This window comes from Acipenser ruthenus, chromosome 6, assembly GCF_902713425.1.
Source record: "Acipenser ruthenus chromosome 6, fAciRut3.2 maternal haplotype, whole genome shotgun sequence".
In the NCBI taxonomy this organism is placed as follows: Eukaryota; Metazoa; Chordata; class Actinopteri; order Acipenseriformes; family Acipenseridae; genus Acipenser; species Acipenser ruthenus.
In genome coordinates this window covers 25,201,531-25,219,079 of record NC_081194.1, presented here as the reverse complement: position 1 = coordinate 25,219,079, position 17,549 = coordinate 25,201,531, and the positions used below count along the sequence as shown (strand labels likewise).

Sequence of the window (17,549 nt, the reverse complement as noted above, 5' to 3'; positions counted from 1 at the left end):
TTTGAATTGTGGTCTTTTCATTTTTTAAGGCATTCAAGTTTTAATCCAATGAATGACAAGGTCACTATTGACATATGAAGTCTTTAATAAGTTATTTGTAAATATTTGATACCTCTCTATAATCACAGAATCAGTAGGAACACTTGAATTGCATCTAAGGGGAATAAGGTTTAACTGAGCCAATGGTTAAAAAAAAACATCATCACCACAGACCTTGTTCAAAGCCCAGTCATTAAGACGCTCAACCTGATGTTTAATTTTAATATTATAGAGAATCACATAACTAGTTAACATACAGTAGCTTACACATAAGCTACACTATAAGTCATATTTTGAAGCAAGTGCAAAAGCACAGGACATTTTTTCGAGGTGAATAAATTGTATATAAAACTTCCAAGAAATAACTTAGAGGCAAGAAGAAGTTATTTTTCCACATAGTTTATAACATTAGAAAATAATTTCTCTAATGCCTTGTTGTTCTCATGTATGTAGGAGCATGTGACTTGTATTTGAAGTCCTGTTGATTAAGCTATTTTAATAAAAAAAAAAAAAACTACTGTATTGGAACTAAGAATAAATATTGATCTGCACCCACCTTACTCAAACACAACTAAATGCCCCAGACATTATTCCAGCTTCATTATTCCATTACATGTAAATTACAAAAATATTAAAATATTTTTGATTTTGAGGACAACCAGTGTTAGACTGAAAAGCTGCATTTATACATCAGTTTAAGGGCATTAAGCCCACACTGAACAGTGGCAGATGAAAATACTGCTATATTTGTCTCATTCAAACGAGGGCTGTTTGTGAAAAGCAACATCTTTAACAGAGGATGTGAGTGTATTTTGTGCACTATTTTGAGTTTTTTAATTCCATTGTTGGCCTTATTTTTAATATGTAAACATCACAAAATTGTATTACTTAGGAGAGCCTATTTAATTTATGCTGCGTGTTGCACACACAATATACCATGCTGATTTGCAACCTTTATGATCCCATGCTGAGCTGGGTAGAGTCGGGATCATATCTAGTCATGATTTGACCTACTTACAGTATACAGTATGAAGTCTAAGGACAAGAAACTGTTGGCAGATGTAGGGAACAGAAAAACAAAGATTTCATACCAGTGCTTTCATTCACAACTGGAATGTGTCATGTGGTTTTATAAAACTGTAGTTGTTAATTGTGCTTTTTATATTTGGAACCATGTACATTATTTATTAATATAAGTATACTGACCATGTTTAAAGTTTGGTAAGTATACCCTACTAAAAAATGAGAAAATCAAAAATGTTAGCATATACCAAAAATGTTTGGTTATAAAAATGGCCAGTGTCTTAGTTAATTACATGATTGTAGTGTAGTAGCTCTGTTCCACTGGTTACTGTACAGTCCAGAGTTTGTAGAATACACAGACAGACCGCCAGGGAGAGTCAAAGGTTAGCCTATATAGGAAGTGGGAGTTAGTTCAACGTGTGTAACAGAAGCAGCAAGAACAAATGCAAGCTGACTGATAACTCACCAAGGTGTACGTGTGTTTCTTTACAACTCCGGGTCCCTCGACATTACAATGATACATCTATATAAGAGTATGTAAGACCAAAAAACAGTGAGTTATTACATGCCTAAGGTACACACAACTCTTTATTATTCAGTTCAGGACTGGTTTTAACATGGGTAAGTTGCAACAGCTGCCATTTCTTCTGTGTGTGCCCTGCTATTCACAGCCCATACATGTAATCAATCTTTGTTTGATTTTGCTTCCCTAGCAATTTTTTTTAAGCATATCACGATACATTTATATGAATGTTATCAGATAGAATTTATTCATATTCCTTCTGCTATGTGTGTTAAAATATAGCCTGTGTATATATATTGTAAAAAAAAAAAAAAAAAAAAAAAAAGATGAATTATTTTGAGTTTGGCACAGGTGGGATTAATTCCATCTCTGCCAAATCCACATATGGAATGTGGCTGGATCTTAATTGAATAACTGATCATCAATCAAGTCCCAGCCACATGGTATATAAAGGGAGCATGATGCTTTGTTTGAGAGGAGTTTGTAGGTGTTTTGGTGAAGGCGACTGCGCAGGTGTGCTTTGTTTAAGTATGTGTGGTGTTTTGTTTAAACCTTTTATTTTGGGCCCATGTACCTTGTTTATTTGTTCCAGTGTTTTTTGTTCAGTTTGTGTAGATAAATGTGTGCTTTAACTGCAGCTCTGTCTCCGAGTCTCCCTCCTACCAGTAACCAGCCTTGTCAACGACGCCACTCTTTCACACCTACACTGTAGTGTCCAGAAACGTGGTTCAGCAGAATTAAAAAACAGTGACAGTGAGTTGACTCAAATACTAGAGGTGTCTCCTTTTGTACACTAGAGCATGGCTCTAATGTATTTGAGCCGAGGACACACTTTTAATAACAATACACAGTGCTTTAATGAAGGACTGTCAAATAAGGATGGATGCATTGCATCACGTGTAAGTTCTGACCTCAGCTGCCTTTCCCACTGAGAGATAAAACACATGCAATATGTGCTCCATGTCAATGAGAGATTGTGAATCAGGAAAATAGCAAACTGCAGCATGATTTCATAGTCACATCGGGGCAGACCAGCATATAGTTGCTAAATGTTGGTTACATAACAAATCTTGCTTGACATTTTTTGCTAAAAAAGAAAAAAAAATGTTTTGGGAATAGTTTTCACCCTGTCATAATGAAGAGCGTTTCTGTGCCAAAGAAACTACTTTAAGATTATCAGTTTAACAGTCAAAAACATTAGTCATAATAAGACTGCACACATCCACAGTAAGTGGTTTAATACCTTAATATTTATTGTAATAAATGTATTTGGTAGGATATTGATAGCTATACCAGTATTGAAAACCCTTTTTGTGTTCATTTACAAGGATACGCATGCTACTTCCTGTCCCACATGTTATTTTCAATCACTTTGATAACCATTAAGCCCATTCTTTCATGCATCATAAACATATTTAGGATCAGAAAGTAGTCTCCTTCAACCCAGATGCTTGCTGTTTTGAAGTTAACAATCAAAGGAAACTGATCAAATTAAATGATAAAATGAAAGTGTTGCTCCTATAATCTTCCAATCAAAGGTGGCTAAGATTATATAAGAATATGTCATGTTTTATCACCAAACATTCTCTCTAAACTATGTGTTGGAGGACTTGAAAAAAATGTGTTATTTATAAAGACTCATGTAATTCTCTCAAAAATACAAATAAAAACAGGATGCAATATAGTAATTAGGTCATTATTATGAAATGGCATGACCGTGTCCGTGTTGGGATACAACTCCACTGTAAATAAATTGTAAATATACAAAAAAGAAGAATGCTATCCTGGAAAAAACAGGACTATTCTGTGAGGCCCTCGCTGCTCCCCGTGGCCTGGTGTCAACCTCCAAAGCACAGTGAAGAGGTTCTTAAACCAATACTGTTTAAACTGTTTAATAAGATATTTTAAAAAATAAGCTATTGATGATTGCTTAATATGTTAAAGCTTTCAAAGGAAATGGTTTGAACACTTTACATAAGTACAGTGACCACATATTACCCAATAGTCATGCTGCATTGCAAGTATTAGATTACAGTAGAATTATGGTTCTGCTTCTTGAATTAATTATACTGTATCTTCTAGCATGAACCCGGTGTGAAAACGTCAGTCCCATGTACATTAATGTAAGGCACTTGACGCAGGTTTTTCCTCAGGAGGTGTCACCTTGACTAACTGGTAGCCCAGAGTGTGTGACTAATTACAACGTATTTTTTAGAAACACACGCAGATGCAAAGTAAGGATGATCACGCGCCAATTACCATTGCTAGAATAGCGTACAGGTATGAAGCTGCTGTCCGTCCACGATTTAAGAGACAGCAATCACGTTGAATTCTACCCCTTCCCCCACCCCTGATTTATTACATGCAAAATGGCAGTTTTATTGTATGCACTGCCTAACTAATGTTTTAAATAATACATGAAGAGTAGGATTACCATTTTGCTGAAAAAAACATAACGAAAGAATAGAATTAACAGAATATGATATCATATATGCACTTGTCCCTATATTATTTCTAAGCAAACGTAATAAAGTAGCGACAGTTTACATTTAAACTAACACATTTACTTTTAATATTAAGACCTTAGGTCCCGCGATGGGAAATACAAAAATCACCAAAGAGATAAGAATAAGAATACTTTTCAATTGTGTTTGTGTTTACACATGTACAGTGTGTATAATATATATTTTTAAAAAGTTTATATCGAATAAGAGTTTGCTCTTGTACAGCAGTAGCAAAATGTTCTGCTTGTGCTAGGGTAATATGCATGCGTTCATTTTCCACTAAAAAAAAAAGAACTAGTTCTTGGGAAATACATCATGCATTACCTGCACACGCGCCAATACAGTCTCATACTGTGCATTAATATTAGAGCGACTGAAGTCACACAAGTGCAGTGCTAACATCTACACAAAACACACGCTGTATTTACTGCAATACGGAAGGGACCTGAAACCACTTTTGTTGACTATCTGCCATTCATAAGCAGTGTGTGCTTTCGCTCCTCCACTGGAGACAGAAGCAGAACCACTGAAGAAAGAAGCAGAAACGTTGGGAGGGATAAAGCGAAAGCAGATCAGCAGGAATCAAAATAGAGAAAGTCCCCAGCGCTGCCACAGCAACCATTATTATATTGTACACTGGATTGAATCCGCCTTTTTACGAAGGGTGTCTGCTGCTGCAGCCCTGTACTGTGCGGTCTGTCTACCGCGTCTTTTGTTGGGTTACTCACTGTTGACCAATAAAAAAGAAAAGGGGCAATACAAAGCAAAATTATGTTTGGTGATTGAAAGAAAAAAGCCCGGAGACCCTCAGTCGGAGCAGTGAGAATCCAAACGGCAGATGATTTTGTAAGTGGCTGGTAGGGAATGGGTAGCCTGGTTTTTCTTAATTGTTTTCTAGTCGTATTTGCATGCATTGTGCGGTAATAATAATAATAATAATAATAATAATAATAATAATAATAATAATAATAATAATAATAATAATAATAATAATAATATAGGATAAGCTATTGTTTTTTGTAGTGCCAGTGTGGATATGAATAACATTGTACTAAGTAAAATAAACTCATTCAGTAAATAGGATGTTCAATGTAGGGATGGTATGAAGGAGAAACGCGCTTTATTTGCTATTATTTAAAAGGAAACCAATGTTTGAAATAAACACAATATATATTTTCTATCTCAGGTTGCTCCGACTTTGGCAATCCTGCTCTGACAGTTACATAAGTGGGTCTGCAATCACAGGTCTTTGGGATTTCCTTAGGTTTAGCTGCCAAGTGGATTATTATGAATTAGATGAGATGTTTTTCCTTATTCGGTCGGTGGTGTTCACGATGGCACCTCAGTGTTTTATTACGTTATACTGACATAGTGGCGGTACTATGAACACCATGTATATTTCTGCACCAGATAAACACTGATCTCTAAATATATTCGTGCTGTATAGTTTCACCCAGCTGCAGGCCTGTATTCATAAATACAGTTTACTATTACTGCATAGCTACAGTTTACAGTTTACACTATGTACACTATGTTCACAATATGTATTGTCCGTAATGACACAGACCTTTGAGTGCAGTGGTCAAATGTTTAGAAAACGTCATTTAATCCAATTTTAAAATATTTACAACTTATGTTCACTTTGCAACTGCAATACAGTGGTGTGGTACCTTCTGCAATGAACCTCGTGTCTATGGAACTAAATTCGAGAAATAATAACAGCCAGTTTATAAGATTGAAGCATACAGAACAAGGTCTTTAGTGGTAAAGTAAGTAGGCAACCTGTTAGTGCAAGGACAAGTATACACGAGATGACTGCAATGTTTAAATATTGTTTCAGAGAGAAGAAAGCAAATATTTATAGTTTATGTATTACTGTATTCTATTTTAAAGCAGGTGTTTCCATTTTTATTTCAGAGGGAGACTACAATTTGTGATGTGGTTTTAGTCTTACATTGTTTGGTAAGTAATTAATTATTAATTAAATATCCTAATACTTTTTCAAGTACACATTCTTCTGAAATTACCAACAGCAAATTCAAACAAAAATATTTAAAATGTATTTTTTTCAGATTAAAGTCAAGTAATATTTTTTAAACATTTTGAGCCGTCTATTTCCTAATTAAACTGAAAAAGCTGTTCCTGACAAAACAATGACACGTGTTTTTTGCCTTTATATCTTGCTTGACTGAGCCTGATTCTGTTTCGCATAATTTATATTTCAAACATAAGTAACAATTACGTTAATTGCTCATCGCTGATCCTAATTGCATTTCATTCTTGCAGTCGACTTGTTTATCGTGCTTTTGTTATTTTCCGTGGTTTAACAGAGTTGTCCTGAAAGATTTTCTTTTCAGCATAAAATACTGAGTAGGGAGTGTACACTGATAGCAAGTCCATCATTTAAAAATATTGATTGGTAAAAAAAAAAAAAATCTTAAACCCAGTCTTAATTAGCAGTTGTCTCTTTATTAGGCTGCAGAGACAGATTAACAACTCCCAATTAACATTTAAAGGGAGGTAGAGATTTGGAAAATAAAACCCTAAAGTTCAAACCCTAATCATAACTCTGCTAACATTGTTACTGTCCATGACCATCTGTCCAGTTACTGAACACAATTAAAAAAATGTACAATGCGAACAGTGAACTGTTTTGGTAAATCTGATTTGCTGTTGGTTTATTTAACTTGGTTCAGTTACTCAGTCACCAGGAATAATTGGCTAATTGGACAACTGCCATGAGCTGAACAGCCATGTTCGTTAACAAAATATGTACAATTTCTAAACAGAAATGTCTTCACTTGTTCTCATTGCATGATTAAATGTAGTTATTGTCAGTTTTTCAAGTATGCAGAGATGTGAAGTAGCATCAAAAACATTTAAAAACTATATATATATATATATATATATATATATATATATATATATATATATATATATATATATATATATATACAGTACAAATTCTCTGGACAGGTAAATTGTAATTAATATTTTCTGCATTGTAATCATAATACAGATACTGCACTTTAAAAGAGGTATATCACAACCTTTTGTGGTAGAGATAAGTGTACCTGTACCAAGCTACCACTGAAATTAACTGGAATTTAATCTTGTATTAAACAGGTGTTGTTGTTCTATGTTTATCAATCTTCCAACCTTCTGCAGATGATCCTATAAGGATAAACAGTATTAATGAAAAAAATGTACTGTGTTTAAAATGACTATTTTGAGAGCTCGAAAGCCTCTAATGCGGATACATCACAGCGTCTTTGGTTTTTTCATATTTCGCAGGGAATCTACTATTACACATCACTGAAAAGCACGTCATTGCCTTTCTAATCTACTCAGTCTTCATGTGCTGTCAGCATTGGAATAGTTTGAGGCAACAGTTGGTTGTTCAACAAGAGATTAAATCAAGTTTTGCTCTAGATCATGCCTGTATGTCAATTACTGTGGAATTGACCTGCACTGTGGTTTTGTGTTCATTACCTTGCTTATTAATCTATGCATGTTCTTTACAATGATTTTTTTTGTTCATCTCTTACTGCTGCTTTAATATGACTGTACTGTGTTTTGCTACGGTGTATTGCACTAAAGGGTTAAAATATTTTTATTTCTCTTGAAAAATACAACATGTTGTTGTTTTTTTACAGTCCATAGGGGTAGTTTAGCATGAATGCGTATGTATTTGAATAAAAAAAAAATCACAGAAACGTTCACAAGATTACCCAAGCTGCCATGCAGGGAATTGAGATGTTCAACACTGCGGTAAAATGAGATTGAACACAAAACATTTGTTCTGTTGTACACACATATTTCATATGAAGCTAAAATTATTCCTAATGAAATTAGTTAAAGTACTTTGTGAAAAAAGTCTCTGGTTCAAAATGTTTTGTTGGTTTAACATTACTTTGTAATTATACCTTTTTTAAAAATGTATTTTAATTGTGCATGTTTATAAGCATGTTTCTGTGAAAACCAAATCGAGGACATGGAGATGCTTTTGTCAGACAGTGAGGTTAGAAAGCTGTAAAGAGTTGTTTCAGGAACTTCCCAAATGTAAAATACTGTATTACTCTGAATTAAATACATTTTATTCAAGTTTATTCAATTAATTTTGTTTTTATTTGTAATGTTTTGCCATACTGTGTTTTGTATGCATTTATTTATTAAATGCGGTATTTATTTGAGCTGGGGTAGGGAAAAAAATGTACATGTTTCATTACTGAGAGCAGCGTTTATTCAAGGGCGGCGTCTGTTACAAATGTGATCTCTGAGTGCGGCGCTTATTCAAGGGCGGCAGTAATTCAAAGTAATATGGTAATTGAAAGAAAAATCCTCAAATGGCTTCTATTAAATACTAAAAGATGCTAGAAAGGCGCAAAGATTATATTCCGAATGCATGGACCAACAATCTGTGGTTAAATTAAATCTTAAAGCTGTATAGGGGAGAGAAAACAGATATTGTACAAGAGGCTCAATAAGCATTTTCCACTCATCTGGAATCGCTAGAGCACTGGCTGGAGGAGAGGAGAAGGAGAAGAGAGAAAGTCAAATAGAGAATAGGTTATTGTATAGGCTATAATTTGAGAACAGTGATGAGATAAAAAGATGTAGGTGTAATTTCAGGCTGTTCAAAGCTATGAAAAACCCTATTTACACTACCTATATAATCCATGATAATTTCAAAAAATGTGAGCAACCATCACTTGGTTTCAACAAGCAGTATCACATTTTATTTATGGAGGGTGCTTAGGATATTAGTTGTACAGCGATTAGAGATGCTTTTGTCGTGCTTTTTTTAATTCAGTACCTAAATCTATAAACTTTTAGGTGGGATAGCAGGTTTTGGAAGGCATTTTGGGGGCAGCAGTGTGGAGTAGTGGTTAGGGCTCTGGACTCTTGACCGGAGGGTTGTGGGTTCAATCCCCAGTGGGGGACACTGCTGTTGTACCCTTGAGCAAGGTACTTTACCAAGATTGCTCCAGTAAAAACCCAACTGTATAAATGGGTAATTGTATGTAAAAATAATGTGATATCTGTATAATGTGAAATAATGTGATATCTTGTAACAATTGTAAGTCGCCCTGGATAAGGGCGTCTGCTAAGAAATAAATAATAATAATAATAATAATTTAGATCTGACACCAGTTGAATTCAATCCAATAAATTCCAAGTTTAGAAGCTTTAACAGTGTGGGCCTTTTTTGGTTTTGTTTAATATTTAAATTACATTTAAACACACAATGCTATTATATAGTTTGTTGTGATAGTTTGCACTGATACAGTGTTTAAGAGGAGATAGTGGATTTGTTTAGTAAGGAAAGTGCTCTCAAAATATTGACATAAATATGTGTATTAAAAAAAAACAAGCAAACAGTTTAAACACATTAAAGGGTGTTAATATTTATTTTTCCAACCATTTTCTTTTTTTAAACTAAGAAGAACGTGTTTGAAGTTTGTGGCAAAAACGCAGAAAGCAGGGAGTTTTATGAACTGGATGGTGCTTTATTTATGTGGTGGCAATGAGTGGAAATTCTGACTATTCAGTTTTACACACTTATTGCCACCCAGAATGAGCGGATCATAGTATATGTCACCTATATACATCTTCACACACCCCCGCACACATAATAAAAGTTTAATGAATAAAAGGTATGCCTGTTACAAATCTAGGACAACCATTTTGCCCTTAGTCACATACGTTTTTAATTTAACACATTTATTCAGTGTGTGTTTATTAAAACAATTTAATTTACTATTGAAAGGCTAGGAAGGGCAGCAATACACCATTCAAGTATCTCTTTGAGGACTGACATTGAGTGTACTTTCATTCATGGTACCCAGTGCTGTGTCAAGTATTGCATATTTTGGAAGTATAATCAGAGTGTTAGTGCTACAGAATACTTGAATGATGAATGGGAATCAAATGGCAATGGATGCAAGCCTGATATTAACCATATTCATGGTTTATACTGGAGATTAGAGCCAGAAAATACTAAATGAAACTCCTGTTTCCACACAACACTGTGGAACACTCCAGTTGGGAACACTTATTATAATATAGGAAGTGTCCGTGAAAGCTGGCCAAAAATATAGTATTTGCAGCCCACTTCTGTTTTCCAACACTGCAATGTCTAATGTCACAGCAACAAAGTGAGCCTTCAGTTTTGTAGGATTTGCAGTAATGTACAGTCTATTGATCTTTAACTTGCTGACCTACTAGGACAGTTTTGGAGAATAGCGTGGTTAAGGAGAAATGCAGACAATCAAGTTAGGTCCATTAGTCTTTTGGAAACCAGTTTTCTGTCATGTATACCATGTTGTAAACAGTTTGACCATATTGTAGTAAAATTGTATTAAGCACACTTTATCTAAATGCCTTAGACAAACAGTAAAATACTGCTGCATTTTTATTTAACAGTATGTGCATGCTTATTTTGTGCACTGCATTTAAATTCCAAATGTACATACTGCAACTCTATTGTTATTTTATTAGTACTTGGTTGGACAGATTTCTTTTAAAATAAGCAAGCTTAGAGTGCAGTTTCAGTAAACCCTTTTAAGCTTGAGTCTCTGTTTTGATAACACTCAGAGCAAGGCCTTAGCATTTATTAACAACATGGTATCGTCTCCTCTAAGTTTGTTTAGTTTTTGAGTGTGGTATTTGAAGGATTTTTTTTTCAGTCCCCAACTAAAATTCAGTGAAACATGAGATGTTCTGGAAAGAGTTCATTTGTGTTATGAGTCCAGGTCTTATTATAGCTGGGCATTTGAAGGTACTGGAATTTTATGTTTGTGTTTTGCTTGGCACAATACAACTGAAGTAGCTGCATCTGCTAAACTTTTGTACAGTCTAAAAAGAAGTGTCATAGCTGCCTTTATACTGTATTAAAATATGTCTCTGGGTTTGATTTCTTACTAGAATATCATGCTACTTTGGCAGGAAATGTCTTATTAATATGAATCCCATTCCTTCTGTTTTTTAGGAAAAGAAGATTGCTTTCTGATTAAAAAAAAGAAAAAAAAGTCAAAATAATCCCATGCTGATTTGGTAAGTAAATTTTATTTGTAGAAAATGTAATTGTGCTACTTCTAATGAATACATTTTAAAAAGTCTGTAAAACAATGTTACAGCATATCAGTCATAAGAGAGTCAGGAGCCACATAAGCTGGGAGAGTAAAAAGTAAACAGGAAAAGAACATTCACCCTCCCTAGATTATGGTGGCAATTATTTTCTGTTTATATAGCTGAATAATGTTGACATGTAAAGATTAGACCAGTGTCTGCAGCAACAGAGTTAACACCTGATGCCACCCTGAAAATGCAGTAATTGTAACTTACACATTGCTATGCGAAGTACAGTCATGTAGGTTAACCTAAGACTCTTAGGGCTCTGTTCATAAAAGCACTTGCCGGCTGCTGTAATACAACTAATTTCATTTAAAACTAACGAAAGTCATCCGTATTGCTTTTCATAAAATGATCTGAGCAAACAGGTGACTGTCGCAAAGCTCTTTATGAATGGACATACAGTCGTTCAAGAATGAAAATCCGCCTCTTTTTGATGACCTCATCAGCATTATTAATGTTACCTGGGTGATGTCAGTAGCGGTTGCAAAAAGAAAAACGGAATCCACCGACAGTAGCTTACTACCGAAACCCGAGTCTGCAGCTGCCAGTCACGGGCAGCTTGCAAAACCTGATTCCGATGCCCCTATCACGTCTGCCAAAAATTCAGGACATGTCATAATTTAGAAAAAAAAAGTATTTTTTTAAATAAATACTTTGTATTTTCGTTTTGTTTGGCAACGCTGATAAACACATTTCCATACACACACGAGATTTCCATTCTTAACCTCTTACGCCCTCTAGTCCCACGGGCGGAACACGGAACTGCACGTAAAAAATATATTTCATATCTCATTTTTAATATTATTACAAAACCAAAAGAGAAAAAAAGCTGACTCGATATCAAAATCGTTGTTTTCCTACCGTCAAACAGCGAAGGAATTTTTCAAATCCGTCATTTCACCACTGAGATATCCCATTCGCAATGTGTCTAGTACCCCCATGCATTCAAAACAAAAGCAATCGACTAGCTTGCGTTTTGCTGCTCTGGTCTTACAACCTTGATGACGGTAAAGTCTCCCTGATCACGTTGTAGGGAAGGTCACAAGCTTTCCATTCATACTTTTACTTTGTTTGTAGCCCAATCCATCACAGAGTAATCGATGTGCAAACAAACACGCCCACCTCTTGAATGAGATAAGGGAAAAAAAAAAAAAGCCTTTCAAAGGCAAATGCATGTGGCAATGGATAGCATGTGAGGTGCCAGAAGATAACATCCCTTTTAGAACTTAGTGTATCAATTGACATAAAGATTTACACAATGTTTATTTTTGGAGAGGTTTGGGGACCCTTGGGCTTAGCTTTGTAAAAACTCCTGTAGAATTTGATCCCTTTGTTCAAACAGTTCCAAATTTTTACAATTTTTTAAAAAATCTGGCTCTTTTCATATGCTACAAGTTGACTATAGAACATAAAAAAATGAAAAGCGTTTGTTGTTTTTTCTATGTATTTTTTCTGGATATCTCCTTCCAGTGTGGTACTGAGTAAGACTTTTATCACACCTGAGGTTTTAGTCTTGATGCCCAAGGGGTTACCTTGAATTCAAGCCCTGAACCATGCCTGTGCTGTCTATACTTTGGAAGATATTGTGATTTATTTAAGGGCACAGCCCCCCAGGCGGAAATTGTCTGTGAGGGGCTGGGGTTTTGACAGGTTTTAACTGCAGGACCAAAAAAAATAAATAAATAAACTAAACAAAAAGCACTGTAGGAGAGGACATTTGAATAATACTGTAATTCTAGTAATAATAATAATAATAATAATAATCATTCTGAAAACTTTAAATGTCAATCGTACAAATAATTATTATTATTATTATTATTATTATTATTATTATTATTATTATTATTATTATTATTATTATTAATAAACCCACCTTTAAGAACCTCACGATTTTTTCTTACTTGCCCATTGTGATGTATTGTACCCCTACGCTTCTGCTCATCCAGTTGAACATCAATCCGAGTTTGTCCAAAAGTTTTGAGTGTAACAGTGGCTAGCAGGTGGCTTTGGCAACGCTCATGTTTTTGTGCTGACTTTGTTAGACATCCTAGGTTGCTGTAGCCTTTTCTGCAGTTCCAACAGTATACTTTTTTTAATTGATAGCTACCAGATACCTTTAATAATTTCAATTTTGGAAGTGGCAAGTATATCCCTTCCCTTCCTGTGTCAGTTTAGATATTTGTGGTGTATACCTCCATTTTTTCTGATAAAGTTCTTCTTGAAAATTGATTCGTAACCAAATCGACTACAATGTTTCTGTTGTTTTATGAGATTTTTTTTTTTAATTTGTAAAAAGCAATTAGAAATATTCCTGCAAAGTTTTCAATATAATTCTCAATAATGGTCTCTGTAATAAGCAATAGCGTGTGAAATTCAGCTATTCTTACACCCTACCCTAGCAAATTTATGTCCCACCTCCGCTCAGTTATGATTAGACTGCCGTGGAGAAAATGCAGATCTTCTATTGGTTGATTTTATTTTATATACAAAAATAAATTTCTGCAAATAGGGCAGCAGTGTGGAGTAGTTTGTAGGGCTCTGGACTCTTGACTGGAGGGTCGTGGGTTCAATCCCAGGTAGGGGACACTGCTGCTGTACCCTTGAGCAAGGTACTTTACGTAGATTGCTCCAGTAAAAACTCAACTGTATAAATGGGTAACTATGTAAAAAAAATAAAAAAAATAATGTGATATCTGTAATATAATGTGATATCTTGTAACAATTGTAAGTCGCTCTGGATAAGGGCGTCTGGGAAGAAATAAATAATAATGATTAAATTGTAAAAGAAAAAATCTGCGATCAACTCTTTAGCTGATTAATCGGTTTGATTAATCTTTTAATCGGAGCAGCCCTAATTTAAATGCAAAACAGAACAAAATAATTTTGTAGGAGAAAGGCATGCATATTAGAATTTTAGTTTTTTTTACCCATATGGTTACAACTACTTTTATTTATTTTTTATTTTTTTTAACATATATTTAAAGAACCGCTTATATTGTGACACACTTGGTAAGGACATTCTGTGTAGGTCAGTGGTTTGCAATTTGGGACTGGGTACCAAGCAATGGGTTGATTTTAAGTGTAACACTACCTTGCATTTAGCTGTGTCATACTCTTAAATTCATAATTTCAAATTCCCTCTGTACCAGTATGTACCACTATAGAACAACAGGTAGGGCTTGCAAAGACAACGATTCTCACCATATTTCATTTGGTAGGGGTCCAAATGGATGTCAGATCTCATGGAGGACCTTGAGCCGTGAAAGTCATAGTGACCTACTTTTGCCTAAGTTCTTATAGCACTGTTTAGATAATTTAAACTGACACCATTGTGTTTGAAATAAATAATACTGTATTCATTCTCAAAAGATCAGATTTACTGGTAAATTACATTTCTCTATAATTTAACAGGCCTACTGTAATGTCCACTAAATAAGCAGGTATCAAGAGTAGGTGATTTGCAGTATATCATTCATGTGACAATCATGCATTTAAACAGTGTTTTAACCATTTAACCGTGTTTTAACCAAAACCGTTGTTTGCATCAGGCACAAGAGAAAACATTTAAACTGGGAGGCTGGTTAATTCCATCATCAAGTAGCCTTTCGAGGCTTGTGATCCTCAGCTAGTTTTGAGTTGTATATTAAATCTTGAAACTATATATTACTTTGTGACTGAAAACAATTAATTGTGATGTATGTGTGGGTCAGTGGGCTAGTGGTTAATATGGGATGAGGGCAAATGCATTCAGTACTTTTCTGAAATAGATATTTTCTTTTAAAAATATATGTTTTATATTTTTCTTCTTTTTTATTTGCTGGTGCCAATTTACTTGTTGTTATGTTATTTAGGAGATTGTAATTTAATATACATGCCAAACAAATGGGTCAGGTAATACAGACGTGCTCAAATTTGTTGGTACCCTTACAGCTCATTGAAATAATGCTTCATTCCTCCTGAAAAGTGATGAAATTAAAAGCTATTTTATCATGTATACTTGCATGCATTTGGTATGTCATAGAATAAAGCAAAGAAGCTGTGAAAAGAGATGAATTATTGCTTATTCTACAAAGATATTCTAAAATGGCCTGGACACATTTGTTGGTACCCCTTAGAAAAGATAATAAATAACTGGATTATAGTGATATTTCAAACTAATTAGTTTCTTTAATTAGTACCACACATCTTGTAATCAGTCATTCAGCCTATTTAAATGGGGAAAAGTAGTCACTGTGCTGTTTGGTATCATTGTGTGCACCACACTGAACATGGACCAGAGAAAGCAAAGGAGAGAGTTGTCTGAGGAGATCAGAAAGAAAATAATAGACAAGCATGGTAAAGGTAAAGGCTACAAGACCATCTCCAAGCAGCTTGATGTTCCTGTGACAACAGTTGCAAATATTATTAAGAAGTTTAAGGTCCATGGAACTGTAGCCAACCTCCCTGGGCGCGGCCGCAAGAGGAAAATCGACCCCAGATTGAACAGAAGGATAGTGCGAATGGTAGAAAAAGAACCAAGGATAACTGCCAAAGAGATACAAGCTGAACTCCAAGGTGAAGGTACGTCAGTTTCTGATCGCACCATCCGTCGCTTTTTGAGCGAAAGTGGGCTCCATGGAAGAAGACCCAGGAGGACTCCAGTTTTGAAAGAGAAACATAAAAAAGCCAGACTGGAATTTGCTAAAATGCATATTGACAAGCCACAATCCTAAAAGCACCCAAGAATGGATACGAACAAAACATTGGACTATTCTGAAGTGGCCTTCTATGAGTCCTGATCTGAATCCTATCGAACATCTATGGAAAGAGCTGGAACTTGCAGTCTGGAGGAGGCACCTATCAGATCTGAGACAGCTGGAGCAGTTTGCTCAGGAAGAGTGGGCCAAACTACCTGTTAACAGGTGCAGAAGTCTCATTGAGAGCTACAGAAAACGTTTGATTGCAGTGATTGCCTCTAAAGGTTGTGCAACAAAATATTAGGTTAGCGGTCCCATCATTTTTGTCCATGCCATTTTCATTTGTTTTATTATTTACAATATTATGTTGAATAAAAAATCAAAAGCAAAGTCTGATTTCTATTAAATATGGAATAAACAATGGTGGATGCCAATTACTTTTGTCAGTTTCAAGTTATTTCAGAGAAAATTGTGCATTCTTCGTTTTTTGTGGAGGGGTACCAACAAATTTGAGCACGTCTGTAGGAGCCTGGGTAAAGGAGTGGAGACTCTTTCAGACACAGATTGAGATCTGTGCCCAAAGGTCATGTTATTCATATCCTTTATCAAGGTGGCAGTAGTAAGTGTATGATCTGCTGCAACAGAACAGAGAGCATCAGGTGCTTTTAGTTTGGTTAGAGTAGTTCTGTATATGTTTAGGGATGGACACTAAGGACTTCCTTTTTTGAATAGTGTAGGACTCCAGTGAAGTTATTCTTTTTATTTGGGTTGTTTGTGTAAAACAACTTTTTGATATAAATCGCTCATTGTGTTTATTGTTCTGTGGCACTGTGACAGAAAGACAATGATTCTTGGTGGTAAATCTCCCTCTCGACCTGCGAGGGTGCTAAGTAACGGGAACAGAGTATTCTGGACTATGTGGCCTGACACTTCGTTCCGAGGGTTAAAAGGAAGTCGGTCATGTAGAAAAGGGATGGAGCTTTGGTAGACTAACTCATTGACCAAGGAGTCATGAGTGACGGTATAAATAGGGGTCAAAACAATGTTATCTGTTCCTTTGTTTTGGTTTATGAAACGTGACCTGGAAGGACCTGTGTTTCATGTAACCGTATCGTGAGTGTTTGTTTGTTCTGTCTATTTGTTGTTTGCTATCACTAGACAGCCAACACGTTCCGGAGCTGTCTCCAGAGGCCAGCACAAACCCAGAACAGCACTGCACTCGTATCACCAATAATTGGATTTGCACCACTAGCACAAATTCACGCACTAATGGACTTATGTATGTGTTTTGTGTTTTGTGTGGGTGTATAATAAAAACTGGACTATTATTTCGGGACAAACCCGGGGATTACAAATTAAGTAATACACGCGGCTGTATTACTTAACATCATTTATTGTTTACTGTTTGTTTTGCCGTCAGGCACTGGACACAAAAATATCATTAAACAACCTTTGCACCTGGATTTTAATTGTCTGTCTGTTCATTGATCACCTGCAACTGCACACTATTAACCACTTTGCCACAGGCACTTAAACTGTTTCCTTGTTCCTCATGTTTTCTTTCAATTCCTCAACAGATGCAAAAACAGTCCAAAATAGCTGGAACTACAAATGGCATTATGTATACCATATATGTGTATATCTATC

General features: G+C 35.2%; 1 protein-coding gene across 6 annotated transcripts in view; it reads left to right on the top strand.

Annotated features, from left to right (window-relative positions):
• The first annotated feature begins 4,477 nt into the window (after positions 1–4,477).
• LOC117411059 (1-phosphatidylinositol 4,5-bisphosphate phosphodiesterase beta-4) overlaps positions 4,478–17,549 on the top strand; it is a 145,500-nt gene continuing 132,428 nt past the window's right edge. For all 6 annotated transcript variants that reach the window (XM_059025281.1, XM_034921636.2, XM_034921634.2 and 3 more), the window contains exons 1-3: positions 4,478–4,935; positions 6,007–6,051; positions 11,081–11,145. The gene's annotated coding sequence lies outside the window, so the exon portion shown is untranslated. The remainder of the gene's footprint in view (positions 4,936–6,006; positions 6,052–11,080; positions 11,146–17,549) is intronic.